This window comes from Gopherus flavomarginatus, chromosome 5 (genome assembly GCF_025201925.1).
Source record: "Gopherus flavomarginatus isolate rGopFla2 chromosome 5, rGopFla2.mat.asm, whole genome shotgun sequence".
In the NCBI taxonomy this organism is placed as follows: domain Eukaryota; kingdom Metazoa; phylum Chordata; order Testudines; family Testudinidae; genus Gopherus; species Gopherus flavomarginatus.
This window is the reverse complement of record NC_066621.1, coordinates 95,674,792-95,695,718: the sequence shown is the minus strand read 5'-3', so window position 1 is coordinate 95,695,718 and position 20,927 is coordinate 95,674,792. Positions and strand designations below refer to the sequence as shown.

Below are 20,927 nucleotides of genomic sequence, written 5' to 3'. Positions count from 1 at the left end.
GTGGAAATGATTATGGAATGTGAGTCTGGCCACAAAAGCCTCCTGGATTCACCTCTGCTGGAAGGTGAGGCTGATGACAGTTGCCATCAAATCTGCAATTTTATATCACAGACATTCACTGGCACTTGCTGCAGAAATAGTCTTAAAGTGCTGGAAAGCTCAAAGGGCGTTTAGCATAATTAGCATAGTGACACCATTGGCTGGTAAAATCAAACTCATCCATTAGGTCCCAGGAACACATTTCACATTTAATACTGGTGATATTCAATCTACTTCTGTGAAAAACAAGCAAACTGGGATTTGATTGTGACATGCACCCTGCTGGGGAATCTGAATTCAACAGCTGCATGGAGACACTCACTCCTTTTGTACATCCTCTTAATAGTCCCATGTAACAAACATCCATTATTATAGAGTCAAACTTACTATCATCAAACACAAACATCCAACTGATGATGTAAATCATTCACAGGAAGAATATGGAACATTAGTCATGCTGCATCATGATACTGAAGTTATAGAAATTAGTGTCATTTATGTTAAGGAAATTATTACCACATCTTTCTGAGATTTATTACACTGATTTTCTAATGTGCCTCACTTTTGGGTCTTTGTTCCATATTTGGGCTTGAGGCTGGGTTGGGCAAGCTAGAAATGGGAGGTCTGGCTTGCACTGTGTAACTGGTCTCAGAGTAGCAGTGATTTGCAAAGCTGTTTCTTTGTAGTTCCACAGACAGCATGAGAGTCAAGCATTTTTCCTGTTACTTTCAGGGCAGAGAAAATGGGGTTTTCACTGAGTGCAGAGGGAGAGAAAGCAGGAAGTAGCACAGCAAGGAAGGCATCCTAAGCATTTCCAAATGGGACTGATTCAGCTGTATCTTTAGTGTTCTTACAGAGGATTTGCCAGGATCAATGGAGCAAGGGATAACCCACACTCAGATGTCTGGAATCCTTCTGCAGCAAGAGATAAACTTTTTTCTCATTTACCTGCTAATTTGCTTTCAGTGACTGGATCAATATGCACAGTCCTGGGTTGTTCTTGTTGACTGAAGCAGAATGGCATGTTGACAACCTATTAAACCGAAGAGTATTCACACCCTAAGGGACAGTCCTCACTTCTTCTCTTATCTTAGTTTGAGTCTTTAATATGAAAGAAACATTATCTCCATTTTTGAGCGAGAAGCGTTTTTTTACTCCAGGATTCAAGGAAAAATCCAGGATCTTTCAGGTGGGAGGGGGTATTTGTGCTGTACTGATCCAATCTCAAAAAGCAAAGAGAAAGCAGGAATAAAATTTGCCTTTCCATGACTAGGTTCACTACTGCACAGATCCTGCATTTTAAACAGCAATACCCTAGCAAGCACTCAGGGTGTAAAGGAAAAGGAACAAAGGACATTAGGCTTAAGAAAATGAGACAATTCTTTCTCCCATTCCCTCTCTGTCTCTGATTGATCTCTCTAAGGGATCACATCTTTACGTATTCTATGTCTGAAAACTGGAGCTGCTCACTTGAACATACAGCCCACCTTTGTAAAGGTGTGGAGGAAAAGCCATCTGGTCACTTTATAAAAGTTTATTTACTCCTCTCTATCTAGGAGGCCTAAAAACTGTGCAGGCTGAGGGTGATTTAATCCTGAGGAGAGAAGAGATCTCTGTTATTCTGTACACTCCTCTGGAAGTGGATTTTGATCCACTTGGAGGTTTTTTTCTAGATCATTCAAGCCGGACCAAAAATTAATCTACTCTCTCTAAAAGAATCCAACTCAGTCATGTACATTTTCAGAATCCTCCTATGGTAGGTTTTGCCAGAATTTTCTTCTTAGAAATGAAAAAGATAGGCCAAACAATGTCCTGGTCCAAATTAAATCAAATATGCAGGAGCATGAAATAGAGCTTCTGTCCCCAGCTACCTTTTAAGCAAAGATGATTGCTGACAAAGCCACTGCCTTAAGGTTCAGGAAGTGCAAGCTGAATGACAAGAATGTTAAAAAGGATGCAACAGAGGCTCTCATAGAATTTTTTTAAATAAGACTAAAACTCAAAAGGGCTACAAGACCTGGGAGGAACTAAAGAAAGTAGATTTTTGTGAGGACCCAAAATACTAGAAGAAGGAACCTCCCCTCCTCCATGCATGGAGTTCCTTAAGGCACTAAGAACTGATGTCTGTACCTCTAAGGAACTAGGAGCTAAACTCTTATGAAAACCCTCTTGAAAGAAGTCTAAGATAAATAGGGCCCTGGCCTTCTTGGATGAAACTCTTTAGCCCTACACCATGCTGAGAAAACAGACTATACTAAATAGCAGGCAATGGAGGATCTGCTCTCGTGAGAGAGGAGCATAGTTTGACCCACTTTATCAGAAATCCTCAACACATTCAGAAGAGGGAACTGAGCCACCTGAGAGACTCAGAAGATCAGTAAAGAAGGTCCTACGTGGCCTCTCCAAAGCCAAAAGAATCAATTGGGTCCAGTGAAGAACTGTCTTTTTATTTTAAAGTATTTTCCAAGCAAGCAATATAGGAGGAAGTCATAAACAAGGTTGCTGTTCCATGGAATGGCAAATGTGTCAGACTGTAGAGGCCATAGAAATGGATACATGCCATAGTAATGAAAACAGCTTAATAGTTTGTTTTGCTGATGACAGAAATCTTAAGAGACCAATCCCTTGATGATATTTTTGACCTAGCAAGCGGTCTCCTTGGCAATTCAAGTCACCTGGGATCCAGAGAGCTTTTACTGAGTACTCTTCCATTTATCTGAAGAGAAAGATGGCACTCTCTTAGAAGACTTGGGTTGTTGTGCCCCCTGTGAGAGGTAACCATCATTGTGTTGTCTATTTTTATGAGAATACTCTTTCCTTTATCAATTTCCAAAAGGACAGCAGTGATATTTTAACCATCCTTAGTTCAAGTCTGTTTATGTGGAAAATCGTCTCTCTCTGAGCGCACTCTCTGAGTCAACAGAATCATCTGTCAGGCTACACTGGCTGTGATGTGAAGCCTGCTTTGTCCTTGAAATGGGAAGCCTTTCAACAGATCCTATTGGTTTTGCCACCAGAGGAGAGCAAGCTTCATGTTCTTTCAGATTACTACTGAATAGTCCAGATATTCTCCCTAGGCCCAGGAGACAGGAAGTGCTGGTTGTTGAAGAACCCTGGAGCAGATAAGAGCAATATGTGACAGGATACGATCAGGCTGAAAAAGAAGAGAATAGCTCTCTGAGTGACTGAGCAGGACCATAGAATTAGAACTGCTAAATGATTTATAGCTGCACAATTCTCTCCTTGAATGGAAATATCCTTCCTTGAGCTCATCAGCAAACACACATGGCTTAAGTGCTCACAGTGAAAGGAAGCACTCATTTTGTGATTCACCATGAACCCAAGTAAAAAATGCCCATTGTCTCACTGACTCTCCTCAGAGTTTGGGCTTTAGACTTTATCCACATATGCAAGTGATTTAAATAGCTGATTATGCAGAAGACTTTCCTGAAGAGGGCAGCTGCAACTTCAGACAAGGTGTTAATAAAATCCAAAGGAGCTTGTAATGGGGACTGGGTTTATCAGTGGTGCTGCATAGTTGTTTGGTCCCTGGGTTCCACCTCTCCTCCGTTTCCAGCATCCCTCACTAGCAATCACTCCAACACTGGGGAGGTCCACTTTTGGTAGGAAGTGATTCAGCCATTCCAGCTGGTCATCAGTTGAGTTCTCCCCCTTCCAAGGTAACAGAGTCCAACAAAATATATATAGTTCAACTTCCCCACAAAAGAAAGGGTCTTCATCCCACCTCCAAGCCCCTGTGGGTGCCATGCCCTTGACACAGGGCTTACAATGTCTCTATCCTCTCTTTCTTGCCAAGAGCAGGGGGAAAGATGGGAAGGAGTTTATGCCTCCTCCACAAACAGGGTGGTTGGTAGGGGAGCCTGGGCTCTCCCTCTTCACTGGGCTCTGACTCCTGTGAGAGGCAGTGATAGCAAGCACCCCAAAGTGTTTCAGGGCTGCCTCCCAATGCCACTTCCTACCATTTGCTTCCTTGGTTCATGGTGTGGTCAAATGCCTTACCAATAATCCTCTAGAGAAGCTAGAGCAAATGTTTCCCTAGTCTTAGGGAAAGTCTAGCCCTTCCTGGTAGGGCCTGGGGTAGCTGTTGCTAGCAGAACCTCTCTGTAGCCAGGGCTCCAGCTTCATCATTATTCAGGAACTCATGAGATAGGTCTCTCCTCCTCTACCATCCTCCCCCTCTTTCTGCGTTGTCTGGCTCCCTTTTAAGTTCCTCCAATAGCTAGAGCAAACTCCGCAGGTGTGGCAGGGGCGAGTCATCTGGTTCCTAACTCCTTCTGTCCCAGGGTGGGTCTTAAATACCCCATTGCAGAACTGACACCAGTCCAAAAGAAGAGATGCATTTTTTAAAAAGCCAATTATTCAGAGGAAATGTTAGACCTATTAGATCAGATGAGACTATAAGGATGTGGAGGGAATTATTTTTTAACATCACAGAAGCAGGATATCCTTTTGGTCTCTAGTAGTCAGGGTGGAATGGCGGAATTCCATCTTGAATTTTGGTTTTGCTTAAGGCCCAAGATAAATCTGTCCCCTACACAGCTCTTTTGGGGACTATAAAGTACCTGACAAATTCCTAGAAAATATTGTTCCCTTAGCACAGAGATGATGGCTCTGACCTCCAAGAAGTGGGTCACCTCTGAAGAAAATCTTCCTTATTGGCTGAAGAAAGAGGAAGGTGACATGCCACTACCCTTGGGGAGAGGAGGAAACTGGAGAAATTTGAGAATATAAATCTGGGACACCATGGACGGAACACAACTCAGTGAGGAAATTCATAAGCCAACCAATTGGAAATCTTTCCTTCTTACTGTCCATCACCAGTGCCTGTGGGTTTGAGGAAAGCAGATTATCAGAAGCATTTATTACAAGTCCTTTACTGAGATCACCAAGGGCAACAGGGATTTCTTAGGTCCATACTTCATGATAGATTTCTGGATGGAAAATAATGACTCTTAGCTGCAAAAGAGGATTTGGGATTTCTTACACTGGGAAGCTGGGATTGGAAGAGAATCCTTATTATCTGAAAGTTCAGAGAGACTGGCATCTGAAATCTCATTAGAAAAATCTCCTGATTTAGGAAGCTATAACTTCCCCCCAGTTTACTCTACAAAGCCCTGCAAGCTACTGAAAACAAGATAAGAGTGTTAGCTGCTAGGTAGAGGGAATCATGGATCAAGTCACTAAAGTTATTAACAACTTGAAAAAAAAAAACAACAAAACAAAACAGAAAAAGCCTCTCTCACTTTTCAGGCAAAGGATGTTAAAAAAAACCAACCCTCCCGAACGTCCTCATCCTGCCATACCTCTGACAACCAGCAGATGGCAGAACTGAGTATGCAAGGAATAAAATGCAATGGAAAAAACTTTAAAGCACTCAAAAAATCTTTCTAGTGTTTTGACTCCTTTTGTTTTTCTGCAGTGAGACATTAGATTCCACAAGCAAGGCTTAGAGCATGACATAACATCTGAATCAAGTTTAGGTGATGAGAACCACTGGCCTGAAAAGTCCTTGAGAAGTTTAGAGATGTGTGAAGTGTTTCCATAATTTTGTGAACTGAAGGGTGAAAGGGGAGTGTTTCATCCAAATTTCCTTCCAACAAGAATAAAGGGAGCCCTTAGAATCAATTTTTCCCTAGGACGACTCCGATTTCATAGTGGTGACTATACTTCTGACCAAATCTCAGTCTTTCTGAGAGAGACTTTTAGCTGACAGTTGAGATTTTGTTCTGAATGTGATAACATTTCTCTCCAACCTTCAAAGAGATTCTAAGGTAGCAGAGGATGCAAAAAACCCAGAGTGGACCTGTGCAGAGTTGTGTAGCCTCAGACACAGCTTTCAGGTGGAACAACTTGGATGCAGCTGCTAATTACTGAAGAGGATGGGAAGCCCATTGGGAGTTCTTCTGGAATCACAACCTCCATTCTAGTCTAGGCCACTAAGAATGATTGGTTGATTCATGCCATGAATGCAGGAGACAAGGAAAGAGGCTGAAGGCTACACAGGCTTGGAATCCATGAATAAAAACAAAACAAGATAGTAGCCACAAGGTGGCTGGAGGCAGACTTCTCACTTGCGAGTTAAGAATAAAAAATAAAGAGACAGGAGAAGAGGGACTTCTAAAGGGCATAAAAATACTTCATTGTGATTGATCATCAACCTGTCTGATTCAGTGATGAGGGAAATCTCAGCGTCTGTGCTCTAGCAGACATAAGAGAACAATAACTAGTTTAAACACAAAAAATAATCATAAATAATAATACTTTGCACTTGCATAGCCCCTTTCTTCAGTCACTAATTAATTAAAATTTAATCCCCTGTGAGATAGCTAAGTATAATTATGCCAATTTTATAGATGGTACAATTGAGACAGAGAGCTGTTAAATAACCTGCCCAAGATCAATATAGTAAATCAGGCTTTTCTACACTAAGTGTTTTTGCCAATATAGTTATACTGGTATAGCAACACTTGCAAAACCTTCTAGTGTAGACAGTTATAGTGGATATAAAATTGGTTGTACCAATATAAATTATGTCAGTTCCACTGAGGCCTGGTCTACACTACGATTTTAGGTCGAATTTAGCAGCATTACCTCGACTTAAGCCTGGACCCATCCACACAACAAAGCCCTTTTTTTCCACTTAAAGGGCTCTTTAAATCTATTTCTTTACTCCACCTCTGAGGAGGGGATTTGTGCTGAAATCGGCCTTGCTGGGTCGAATTTGGGGTAGTGTGGATGCAATTCGACGGTATTGGCCTCCAGGAGCTATCCCAGAGTGCTCCATTGTGACCGCTATGGACAGCACTCTTAACTCAGATGCACTGGCCAGGTAGACAGGAAAAGGCCCGCAACTTTTGAATCTCATTTCCTGTTTGGCCAGCGTGGCAAGGTGCAGGTGAGTGCAGATCTCATCAGATCTCACCAGCAGAAGTGACCATGATGGAGTCCCAGGATGGCAAAAGAGCTCCAGCATGGACCGAATGGGAGGTACCAGATCTGCTCGCCATATGGGGAGATGAATCCATGCTAGCTGAACTCTGTTCCAGTAAACTAAATGTCAAAACATTAGAAAAAGTCTCAAAGGGCATGAAGGACAAAGGCCATAACAGGGACGCACAGCAGTGCCATGTGAAAATTAAGGAGCTAAGGCAAGCCTACGTAAAAACCAGACACACAAATGGCTGCTCCGGATCAGAGCTTCGAACATGCTGCTTCTATGATGAGCGGCATGCCATGCTAGGGGGTGCAGTCACCACTACCCCAACCCTGTGTTTTGACTCTGTCAATAGAGAATCATGCAACAGGGAAGCAGGTTATGGGGACGAAGAAGATGATGAAGAAGAGACTGAAGACAGCTCACAGCAAGGAAGCAGAGAAACCAGTTTCCCCAACAGCCAAGATATGTATTTCACCCTGGACCTGAAGCCAGTAACCCCCGAACCCACCCAAGGTGTGCTCCCGGACTCTGAAGGCAGAGAAGGGACCTCTGGTGAGTGTACCTTTGTAAATATTACACATGGTTTAAAAGCAAGCGTCTTTAATGATTAATTTGCCCTGGCATTCGCAGCCAGTACAGCTACTGGAAAAGTCTGTTAACATGTATGGAGATGGAGCAGAAATCCTCCAGAGACATCTCCATAAAGCTCTCCTGGATGTACTCCCAAAGCCTTTGCAAAAGGTTTCTGGGGAGGGCGGCCTTATTCCATCTGCCATGGCAGGACAGTATACCACTCCAGGCCAGAAGCACATAGTCGGGAATCATTGCATAACAAAGCATGGCAGCATATGGTCCCAGTGTTTGCTGGCATTCAAACAACATCTGTTCTTTATCTTGCTGTGTTATCCTCAGCAGAGTGATATCATTCATGGTCATCTGGTTGAAATAGGGTGCTTTTATTAAGGGGACATTCAGAGGTGCCTGTTCCTGCTTGGCTGAGGCTGAACCAAAATGTTCCCCACTGTTAGCCACACGGTGGGGGGAGGGGTGAAGCGTGAGTGATCTCTCACACCAAACTGGCAGGCCATCAATACAAGAGGCAAAATGCGACCTTGTAACGAAAGCACATGTGCTGTGTAATGTGAACAGCAAGGTTTAAGGTGAAAGAGTGTACCCATTGTTCTCTAAAATGTATCTTTTTTAACCACTCTCCCTTTTCCTCCACCTGCTACAAATGTTTCTCCTTTGCAGAGGCTAGTGAAGATTAGAAGGTAAAAAAACGCACTCGGGATGAAATGTTCTGAGCTCCTGCTGTCCTCCCACACTGACAGAGCACAGGAGAATGCATGGAGGCAGACAATGTCAGAGTGTAGGAAAGCACAATATGAACACGAGGAGAGGTGGCGGACTAAGGGGAGAAAGTGGCGGGCTGAAGATGATAGCTGGCATCAGCTTACTGACAGAAGGCAAAAGTCGATGCTCAGGCTGCTGGAAGATCAAACTCATATGCTCCAGCGTATGATTGAGCTGCAGGAAAGGTAGCAGGAGCACAGACCGCCGCTACAGCCCCTGTGTAACCAACAGCCCTCCTCCCCAAGTTCCATTGCCTCCTCACCCAGACGTCCAAGAACACGGTGAGGGGGCCTCTGGCCACCCAGCCACTCGACCCCAGAGGATTGCCCAAGCAACAGAAGGCTGGCCTTCAATAAGTAAGTTTTAAAGTGCAGTGTGTCCTTGTCCTTCCCTCCTCCCCTCATCCACCACCCCACCCCACCCGGTGCTTCCCTCCTCCACGACCCCTCCCAGGCTACCTTGGAAGTTATCCCCCTATTTGTGTGATGAGTTAATAAAGAATGCATGAATGTGAAGCAACAATGACTTTATTGCCTCTGCAAGTGGTGATCGAAGGGGGGAGGAAGGGAGTGGATAGCTTACAAGGAAATAGAGTGAACCAAGGTGTGTGTGGGGGTCATCAAGGAGAAACAAACAGAACTTTCACACCGTAGCCTGGCCAGTCATGAAACTGGTTTTCAAAGCTTCGCTGATGCACACCACGCCCTCCTGTACTCCTCTAACTGCTCTGGTGTCTGGCTGCGCGTAATCAGCAGCCAGATGATTTGCCTCAACCTCCCACCCTGCCATAAATGTCCCCCCACTTACACTCACAGATATTGTGGAGTGCACAGCAAGCAGTAATAACAATGGGAATATTGGTTTCACTGAGGTCTATCCGAGTCAGTAAACTGCACCAGCGCGCTTTTAAAGGTCCAAATGCACATTCTACCACCATTCTGCACTTGCTCAGCCTATAGTTGAACAGCTCCTGACTACTGTACAGGGTTGCCTGTATATGGCTTCATAAGCCATGGCATTAAGGGGTAGGCTGGGTCCCTAAGGATAACTATAGGCATTTCAACATCCCCAACAGTTATTTTCTGGTCTGAGAAGAAAGGCCCTTCTTGCAGCTTTTGAAACAGACCAGAGTTCCTGAAGACACGAGTGTCATGTACCTTTCCTGGCCATCCCATGTTGATGTTGGTGAAACATCCCTTGTGATCCACCAGTGCTTGCAGCACCATTGAAAAGTACCCCTTGTGGTTTATGTACTCGCTGGCTTCGTGCTCCGGTGCCAAGATAGATATATGGGTACTGTCTACCGCCCCACCACAATTAGGGAATCCCATTGCAGCAAAGCCATCCACTGTGACCTGCACATTTCCCAGAGTCACTACCCTTGATATCAGCAGCTCTTTGATTGCGTTGGCTAATTGGATCACAGCAGCCCCCACAGTAGATTTGCCCACTACAAATTGATGCTTGAATGACTGGTAGTTGTCTGGGATTGCAAGCTTCCACAGGGCTATCGCCACTCACTTCTCAACTGTGAAGGCTGCTCTCATCTTGGTATTCTGGTGCTTCAGGGCAGGGAAAAGCAGGTCAAAGTTCCATGAAAGTGCTCTTATGCATGCAAAAGTTTCGCAGCCACTGGGAATCATCCCAGACCTGCAACACTATGCAGTCCCACCAGTCTGTGCTTGTTTCCCAAGCCCAGAATCGGCATTCCACAGCATGAACTTGCCCCATTAACACCATGATGTGCACACTGCCGGGGCCCATACTTTCCGAGAAGTCTATGTCCATGTCTAAGTCCTCATCACTCTTGTCACCACATTGCCGTCATCTCCTCGCCTGGTTTTGCTTTGGCAGGTTCTGGTTCTGCATATACTCCAGGATAATGCGCGTTGTGTTTACAGTGCTCATAATTGTTCTGGTGATCTGAACAGGCTCTATAATCCCAGTGCTATGGCGTCCGGGCTGAAAAAAGGTGTGAAATGATTGTCTGCTCTGAGAGGGGGAGGGCTGACTGACGACCTGGCTTACAGGGAATTACAGTCCACAAAGTGGGTGGCTTTGCATCAAAGAGAAACACAAACAACTATCACACAGAATGGCCCCCTCAAGGATCGAACTCAAAACCCTGGGTTTAGCAGGCCCTTGATTTCACGGAGGGAGGGAGGGAGGAAGCAAATTAATACAAAACAAATCGGGTCTATTTCTTGTTTTGATTCACTCCATCTATCTTTTACATCTTTAGGGTGGTAGCAGATGCTGCATTATGACTGCTAGCCATCATCATCTCCTGGCTGCTCAGCAGAAGATAGGAATCACCTGGCTGAGTCACTCCCATGTCTGCCCAGGAGCCCCTGACTGACCTCACCGAGGTCGGTTAAAAGAGCATCCAGGAATACAATGACGATGGCTACCAGTCGTAACGCACCGTCTGCTGCCAAAAGGCAATGAGATGCTGCTGTGTAGCAATGCAGTCCCACATCTGCCATCACCCAGGAGACTTACGGTGATGGTCAGCTGTGCGAGCTCCATGCTTGCCGTGGTATGGAATCTGCATAGGTAACCCAGGAAAAAAAAGTCGCGAAAGGATTGTCTACCATTGCTTTCACAGAAGGAGGAAGGGGGGGGGGGCTGACGTCATGTACCCAGAATTACCCGCAACACTATTTTTGCCCCATCAGGCATTGGGATCTCAACCCAGAATCCCAATGGGCAGCGGAGACTGTGGGAACTGTGGGATAGCTACTCACAGTGCAACACTCTGGAAGTCGACACTAGCCTCGGTACTGTGGACGCAGTCCGCCGACTTAATGCACTTAGAGCATTTTTGTGGGGACACACACAATCGACTGTATAAAAACGACTTCTATAAATTTGACCTAATTTTGTAGTGTAGACATACCCTGACAGGCATAACCTATACCAGCATAAGCACAGTTAAACCTATATAGCTACATCTACACTGGTATAGCTACACCAGTTAAAAACCTGCCCCACATCTAACCAACATATTTATACCAGTGAACTTTTTAAGTGTGGACCAGGCCTCAGTGGCAAAGTTTGGAATAGAAGAATCCAGAAGTTCTGATTCCCAGTCTACTGTGCTAATCACTAGAAAACATTATCTACCCAATCATCATCATTACTGGCTTTTCTCTACAAACTCTATCTATGATTCAGCAGATTGCTGTCTCAGTTAAGAAGTCCAGGGGCATTAATCAGCATCTCTTACAATTGCAAAAGTTTAAATATGTCTCAGAAAGCAATGCTGAGCAAACAAATGGTGAGATAAATAAGATATTCTCTTCCCCACTCATTGAATTGTCAGAAATTAATTTGTTTCTGTTATAGACATAAATCCTTTGGCATCCACAGCACAATTTCTTACTTATACTAAATAGCATATAGTTCTCTCCAATTGTGTGGGATCTAGAATCAATTTCTCAATGTTGATGCTGATTCCAAGGGATGAAAGAAGGTTGAGCAACAGGGAGGTTGATGCTTGGGCTTCTTGCCTAGACCATACAGCTAGAAGCCAGTCATCAAGATATGGACACACGAGGACCCTGTAACATCTGACATAGGCCGCTACAACAGAAAAAACTTTGATGAAGACTTTGGGAGCAGTGGCTATTCCGAAGGTGAGCACCTGTACTGGAAATGGTGGATGCCCACTGTGAATCTCAGGAAACGTCTGTGGGCCAGATGCATATCGATATGAAAATACATGTCCTTCATATCAAGAGCCTTAAACCATGTCTTTTTTCTAAGCATGGGATAATCATTGCCCGTGTGAACATACAAAACTTGAGCTTGTGAATTAAGCAACTGAGATGTCGGAGATTCAGGACTGGTCTCCACCCACCTTTCTTCTTGGATATCAGAAAGTACATTGAGTAAAACCCCCTTCCTTAGTATTCTGGGGGAACGCGTTCTACTGATCCTCACTGTAATAAGGAGTTCACTTCTTAAGTGAGGATTCTCTCATGAGAGTGGTCACTGAAGAGGCACATGGAGGGGGGTATTGGAGGAGGTGCTGTGACAAATTCAATTGTATAGCCATGGCGGATGATGTTCAACACCCATTTGACCCTTGTTATCACACTCCAAGTGTGTGAAAAGAGTGCTAAATAACCCCCAAAGGGGATAGGATGGTCATCAGGTGGTAGGTGCAGCAGTTGGTGGCTCTTGGGTTTGCCTCAGAAATACCTGGCTGGAGATTGTATCTGTGACATTGAAGGCCATGAAAGGGGCCCCGGAAAGCAAGATCTGAGTCTTTTGCTGTTTTCTTGGGGGCTCACAAGGTCTCTGAGGATAGAAATGGGGGGAGCTATAGCACTGGATGAATGGTGGGTGGTGTAATCTGCACTTTGGGACAGGAGTGTAGATGCCCAGTGAATGAAGGGTGGCTCTGGAGTCCTTGAGGGTATGTAGTTATTCATCTGTTTTTTGGTTAAGGGAAGTCTTCAATAGTGTTCTGTACCTCCCTCAGGAAAACAGAGGAATGGAGCCGAGATTCCCTACACATAATTATGGCATAGCTATGGCCCTGGAAGAAGTATCTGCTGCACCCACTGCTGATTGGAGGACTGTCCTGTCTATCAGCTTCCCTTCCTCAATAAGCTCTTGAAAACAAGCTTGGTTGTGTGGTGGCAGTTATCAGTAAAGTCCCTGAAATAACTGTAATTCAGGAAATTATATGGGGTTAATAATGCCTGATACCTTAGCCCCACTGCCCAGGGCTCAAGCCCTCCGGCTTTGGCTTTGGCCCTGGCCCTGGACTCCAACAAGTCTAAGCCAGCCCTGGCGATCCCATTAAAATGGGGTCTCGACCCAGTTTGAGAACCGCTGCCATAATCACAGCTCTGTGAAGCTCCTCAAAATATCCGCAGATCTCCTTGTATCCGAAACACACCTCTATCAACCTGTTCCACCTATTACCTCCACTGTTCTCAACATCTACATCTAAAACACTGAAAGCAACTGGAGTGCAAGCAGACAATTTCCCATGGCTCTTGCCAGCTCTGGGGGGCAGAGTTAAGGAAGGGCATATGGTGTCACCAGGTAACCTTAACTCTGTGTTTTTCACCATTTAAACTATATAGCACTATCAACACTGCTGGCACAGTAGCTATACTGGAATTTGCTGCTCCATCCCAGCTGCATGACACTCCTCTGTTGAGATTTCAAATGCTGTATATCGTAAATTAATGTTACTCAGAGCAGAAGTAACTTTAAACTGTAGGTTTATCTAGCCTCAGTTACACCTGCTTGGAGAGAGCAACAAGCTGTTCTGAGCAACTGTGTTCTGATTTCTCCCTTCTGCCAGGTTACACTCTATTTCTTTATATATCTATTTTACATAGAGGGATCACAGAGTGAGAGGAGGGAGTGTAAAGAGTGTTTGTGATAGCTCTGTATTTCCATATTTTCTAATATATTGGACGGTGGGAGCTGGGGGAGAGGGTATTTTTATAGATTTACCTGAAGGTAAAATTTTCTGAGTTTACAGTTGCTCTGGTTTGAAAACAGCAATGTTCTTTTAAGGTGCTTTCTCCCTTTAGTTATTGATACAAATGTACAATCTTAACTCTACATTAAGGAAGCTTTTGTTGTGTGACCTAATATAAATGCACTTGAAATGAAATGAAATGAAATGAGTAACTGCTTTTAGAGAATATTAGTTACATCATTATAACAAGTGGTTAATAGGTATCCATATGACTACAAGAGATACTCACAAAATTAGAATATTTTTCTGGAAAATGTATTAAAAATTATAGAATGGGCACAGCATGTATTTACTCTTAATGGAGAACTGGGAAGCAGTTGCATTTATAATAATAGTATTACAGGATCTCCTGCTGTCACAGAATGATGATAAAAGTAGCCCAGGTATTGTAATATTTTTCTTGAGTGCAGTGGACTTGTCTCTAAACATGCAAGTCCAGGGTTTCACTTGACCTTAATTTCAAAAGGCCTGAAAGGATGGTATCCCTAAGCTTCTTTCACCTTCAAAATTTCAACCTTCCATTTTCACCTCTAGAGTCACCAAATTCCTTTCTCCTCACCGTTGCTTTCATCCTTCTGTAACAATGACTGAGGTAGAGACTATAATATAGCCAGAAGGATGGCCAAGTCATTGCTTTTCCTTCTAGAAAGTTAGACTCTACTGGCTTCATAAAACAAGATTTTGGATTCTGTTGCAAAATCAACTGACGGGCAACTACAGATCACACTTTTAGTAGCATATTTTATTCAGTGTTTTTAAATCTAGACTTTACAGAATAGCTAATAACTTCCAGTAGGATGTTAATTAGTTCCCAAAGGAAGGTTTTTCATAACTCTTATCTACATACTCTGCCTTTCTAATTAAGAAGCAACCCAAGTAAAATAAAACACTCAAAAGTACAAAATAATACATTTTAACTCAATCACAGAGGCTTTACAGCTGAAATATAAGACACTGTCCATTTGAAATTAAAAGGTTTACTGTATTTTAAATGAGAAATCATTGGTGCTCGTTTGCTTAACACACATATTACTTATATAGCTGTATTTTGAACTTAAACAAGTTGAGTAGTAACTGCAGTGAGTGTGGAATGTGTCAATATATATATTTTCCCTAGTTCTGAGATGGTTTCATTATATATAAAATATACCACTGAAGTTAAGCAATTTATTAGTCCCTTCTCCAGCAGAAAAATGTATAATTATCAGAAACATTAAAAGCATAAGATAACACTATTCAGAAACGTTCTGATTTTCCTTTCCAAGGCTATACTATAGCTCATTTCTAAAGAGCTACAGTTTTCCAAACTGGATATCTGTTTTGGAAGATTAAAAAAATTAATTGTTCTGTTTTTTAAACCCAGAGAGGGACCCCATTAACTCTAGTTTTAATCTGTCATGAGAGTGCACACATACCCTGGCACTCAATCACATGAAAACTGCTTTTATACATTAATAGTGCTGGTTTCAAGCAGCAAACTTAGGGTTGGATTTTGAATGCCTTCAAAAGGTTTAAGATTTTTCAGATCTGGAGATGTGATCAGGTCAAATATAAAGGTAGAAGACATTTGCAAACTTCAGATCCTGGTTCCGATATTAAACACCCCAACATTTTGGTGCTCATAAGTTTGAGTTCATTTTTAATTTTTGTTATTGCTCCTCTACATGTGTATTTTTGTTTTAACTGTGTGCACTATAAAAATGTAAAATATGGACCTTCAGCTGCAAAACATTAAGGGCCAAAAGAGATCTGTAAGGCCCCAAATCCTTCAGTCAGATAGCAGGCCCATTCATCTGCATTGAGCACTATTAAATTAAATTAAATGGGACTCTGCAAAGTGATACCCTCTCATGGATTCAGTCGTAGGACTGGCATTAAATTTACACTTGTTGCTCACAACTACTTTGTGCCTCAAAATGGGAGAATTTGTGAACAGAAACAGCATTTGCAGGCATAAATTAAACAGATCTCAGGATATTTGATCAGCACATGCAAGTGCAGTTTGCATACAAATTCTGTGTGTTGTAACATTAAAACTATTGTACACACAAAACTACAGGTGAAAATTAAGAATCTAGATCAAGGCTCCTTTGAAAATCTGATAAGAAGTGACACAATCTTTAGGAGCTTGTTGATATTGATAGGTTTCTCATACTCTTTTTTCCTTTCTCAAGACGTAACTTTTTCTCTTCTCTCTCATTCTCTGTTTATGTATTTTTAAAATAAGCTGAACCAATGTTAGCAGGAGTGGGAGCTCTAATAAAGACAAGGCTTCAGCTCCTTGCATTTTTACCCCCACATTTAGTCAATGTCCTTTTCAGAAGATGATTCAGGAGGCAGGAGTTTTGTCTACACTAGGACTTCCACCACTTTCAAAATGGGAAGGTATTTTGTTGTTGTTTTCTTAACTTCTCCCCCTCATTCACAAGCCTTTAGAGATGTGATTAGAGCCCAGTTCCTCCTACCTCAATGGTAAATTACTATATGGTCCAGTTTGCAATACAAAATGTGTATATATGCACAGCACTTAAACATTTTAGAGACCCAACTATAACGTAGCATGGCTTTGCCTCTGTGGATACAAGGCCAGGGGCAGAGCATAGCTTTTTGACATAGTTATAACATGGTTAGGTCCCCACCATGCTGGCAAGATCAAGTCATATTATAACACAGGTGGTCACTAACATGTATAAAGCTCCATATTTAAAGGGACATGCCATAAACAGATAGTCAAGGGTTAACGTCCCTTTTACCTGTAAAGGGTTAAGAAGCTCAGTAAACCTGGCTGACACCTGACCAGAAGACCAATAGGGGGACAAGATACTTTCAAATCTTGGTGGAGGGAAGTCTTTGTTAGTGCTCTTTGTTTTGGGTGTTGTTCGCTCTTGGGACTAAGAGAGACCAGACGTACATCCAGGCTCTCCAAATCTTTCTGAATCAATCTGTTGAAATCATGGTGGAGTACCTCAAGGGCTTCTTTTCCATGGATCCAGATGATGAAGATGTCATCAATGTAGCACAAGCAGAGCAGGTGCATTAGGGGACGAGAGCTGAGGAAGCATTGTTCTAAGTCAGCCATAAAAATGTTGGCATACTGTGGGGCCATGCGGGTACCCATAGCAGTGCTGCTGACTTGTAGGTATACGTTGTCCCCAAATGTGAAATAGTTGTGGGTGAGGACAAAGTCACAAAGTTTAGCCACCAGGTTTGCCATAACATTATCAGGGATACTGCTGTAGTTCATCTTTGTGTGGAATGTTGGTGTAGAGGGCTTCTGCATCCATAGTGGCCAGGATGGTGTTTTCTGAAAGATCACCAATGGATTGTAGTTTCCTCAGGAAGTCAGTGGTGTCTCGAAGATAGCTAGAAGTGCAGGTAGCATAGGGCCTGAGGAGAGAGCCTACATAGCCAGACAATCCTGCTGTTAGGGGCCAATGCCTGAGATGATGGGGCGTCCAGGATTTCCAGGTTTATGGATCTTGGGTAGCAGATAGAATACCCCTGGTTGGAGTTCTAGCGGTGTGTCTGTGCAGATTTGTTCCTGTGCTTTTTCAGGGAGTTTCTTGAGCAGATAGTGTAGTTTCTTTTGGTAACCCTCAGTGGGATCAGAGGGTAATGGCCTGTAGAATGTGGTGTTAGAGAGATGCCTAGCAGCCTCTCGTTCATATTTCAACTTATTCATGATGACAACAGCACCTCCTTTGTCAGCCTTTTTTATTATAATGTCAGAGTTGTTCCCGAGGCTGTGGACGGCGTTGTGTTCTGCACTGCTGAGGTTATGGGGCAAGTGATGCTGACTGGGAGTGGATGGGTCATTACACAAATTAAAAACTATTTCCCCATGTTAATTTTCCCCTACTGTTACTCTCACCTTCTTGTCAACTGTTGGAAATGGGCCATCCTGATTATCACTACAAAAGTTTTTTTTCTCCTGCTGATAATAGCCCACCTTCATTGATTAGTCTCAGAGTTGGTATAGCAACCTCCATTTTTTCATGTTCTCTGCATATTTTTATATATATCTCCTACTGTATTTTCCACTGCATGCATCTGATGAAGTGGGTTTTAGCCCAAAAAAGCTTATGCTCAAATAAATTTGTTGGTCTCTAAGGTGCCACAAGTACTCCTCGTTCTTTTTATCATTTTGAGTGTTAATCCCCATTTTAACCCCTTTCTACAGGAAAGAAAGGTTAGTCACCTTTTGTAACTGTTGTCCTTTGAGATGCACTGCACATGGCCATTGCATTAGGTGTGAGAGCATCTCGTGCACCAGTGCTGAAGAGTTTTCATAAACAGTACCCTGAAGGGTGGTCACACCCATGCTCTGGGCTCCTCATAGTCCAAGCAAGAAGGCATAAAGGGAGTAGCCACATTTCCCGTTCCTTCACACCAGACCCTTAGATGAACAACTGATGCATTGAGGAAAGAGGGAGGGTCATGTAATGAACACATGTAACACATCCCAAAGAATAACAGTTATGAAAAAGGTTAGTAACCGTTCTTTCTTCTTTGAGTGACTGTATATGTACATTATACTAGGTGACTCCCAATCTCCTATGGAGATGGGGCTAGGAGTCTTACTGGAAGAGAAACTACAAAAGTACTTTCCTATATTAGCATCTTCCCTTGATGCAGTAGTAATCACTCAATGTCTAGCAAAGTTGTGGATTGAACTGCATTGCTGTTCTGCAAATCACCACAATGGGATGTTACTCAAATACTGTGGGTGCTGAGTAAGCTCTGGTTGAATGTGTAGACAACTTTTCTACAGGACTAACACCCATGGCATTGTAACACATGACAACAGAGCTGGTGACCCATTTGGACTGCCACTGCACTGTTGCAGGATGACCCCTCATTCATTCTGCAAAGGAGACAAATATAATTGGAAAGAGAACCAAAAGGGCTTTGTTCTTTCTAAATAAAAAGCCACAAATGTTTTTTGAACATCCAGCAGGTGGAGCTTTTGTTTGCCCCTATGACTCTGTGGCTTTGGAAAGAAAACTGGTAAATACATATACTGATTGAGAAGAAAGTCAAACACTATTTTGGAAATAAACTTGCAACATGGCCTAAGTTGTACCTCATCCTTGAAGAAAATAGTATATAGAGGATCCATTACTAGGCCATGCAGCTCTCCTAGAAGACATGATGGCTACTAAAAAGGCCACCTTAATTGAAAGATGCCACCACAAGCAAGTGGTTTACAGTTCAAAAGGGGAACCCATGAGGGCAGATAACACTAAGTTCAAATCCCACTCTGGGAAAAGGTCCCTAATGTGAGAACAGTCTATTTAGGTCTTTTAAGAACCTAGTAGTCACTGGATTAGAGAAAACAGTCCTTTCCTCCTCTACTTGAAACACTGATCTTAGAATAGACTTGTTGAGGGATGTCATAAACAGATGGTTAAGGGTTAATGTCTCTTTTACCTGTAAAGGGTTAAGAAGCTCAGTAAACCTGGCTGACACCTGATCAGAGGACCAATAGGGGGACAAGATACTTTCAAATCTTGGTGGAGGGAAGTCTGTTTGTGCTTTTTGTTTTGTTCGTTGTTCGCTCTCGGGACTGATAGGGACGGGACATCTGTGTTCCCCAGGGAATTAGTGAAGTCCTTCAAGGCAGCCCAGGGAGGGGAAAGTCGGGGGGGGGGGGGGGGGACAGGGAGTGCACCAGACTCTGAATTTCTGGCTGGTGGCAGCGTTACCAGATCTAAGCTAGTAATTAAGCTTAGAAGTGTTCATGCAGGTCCCCACTTTTGTACTCTAAAGTTCAAAGTGGGGGAAGAAACTTTCTTCGACTGCAAGCTCTTCAGGGACAGGACCGCGTCTTCAAAAATATTATATTGTATTTTCCACAGTGGGGCTCTGATTCTGTTTTGGTCTTCTGGGTGCTACTGTAATACAAACATCAGGACTACTGTAGTGTACAGGAATGGGTAGTATCCCTCTAAGTAATTTTTGAGCCCTCTAGTGGCACTCATCATGTTCAGTGTTTTAGAAGTTGTCAAAAACTGGTCAGAGCTTGTACTTAGATCTTGAATGTTTGCGTATATGTGGTAAACGGTGTCCTTTTGGACCCAACTAAGTCCATGTATAAGAATAGGGTTGAATCCCTACTATTATTATTATTAACAACTTGAAATTGAGTCAGTTTGCAAAGAATTAGGTATAGTTTAAGGTACCAGACATCTCCACCTAACCCCCCTGCCATTTTTTGTGGTTTTAACACTACATCAGGGATTCAAACACACACACAGTTTTGTGAACTAGTTACATAGAGTGTTGGCAATTTAGTGATTGTTTGGAAATCTGAATTGAAACTGAAACATTAACACATACTTTAAAAGCATATAAAGTATATCATAAAATAATGTACCTGAAAAAGTATAATAGATTTGAAAAGTATGAACATAGACTAGCTTCCTTATACAGTTGTTGTTTTTTATGACAACATCAGTGCATTCATTTTGCTGATGCTGGCCAACTTAATACTTTCAAATTATGATTTGTAAGCAAAGTCTAAATGAGTTCTCCCTGGCAGCTAGTGATGAGCTGCCAGCTGGGGGGAAAAGGCTTCAGGACCAGATTGTATTTACAGTCACACCTAGTCTACCTAAGTTGCCAGCAAAAAGAGCTCTGTTGTTCAAGTGATAGATTTTGGCTGGGGTTGGGTTACAAATCACTTAATATGGGGGGGCAGGGTAATGAAATGTTGTTATTCTTATTTTATGAGTAAAGGGCAGTAGAACTGTACTTAGCCTGTGCTGATTGAGGACATCAAGAAAGAGGGTGGGGACAAGTGTTTTGCTCGAAGGTCTGCCTGAGTCACAAGTACTATTTGACCTGCCCCTCTCCACTGTTTACAGACATTGCTGTTTAAGCTCCATAGATAGTCTTTTGTTTTGTTAAGTGACCACTACAGCTGAAATCACTGATAATCAGGTCTAAGTGCTTAGACGTGCTGTGAGACAGTGTTTCTGTGGAGGAGATGGCCCCCACTAAGAGCTCAGCTGAAATCACTGAGAACTGGGTGGAACCTCAAGAGACCAACTCACAGAAGTCACTGTG

General features: G+C 42.9%; 2 protein-coding genes across 6 annotated transcripts in view; one reads left to right on the top strand and one right to left on the bottom strand.

The window, feature by feature from the left end:
• The window catches only part of TTBK2 (tau tubulin kinase 2), a 202,933-nt gene that overhangs the window by 9,218 nt on the left and 172,788 nt on the right, over positions 1-20,927 (bottom strand). The gene's annotated exons all lie outside the window — the stretch shown is intronic.
• Positions 1-20,927, top strand: part of STARD9 (StAR related lipid transfer domain containing 9) — a 321,608-nt gene that overhangs the window by 242,528 nt on the left and 58,153 nt on the right. The window lies entirely within an intron of this gene.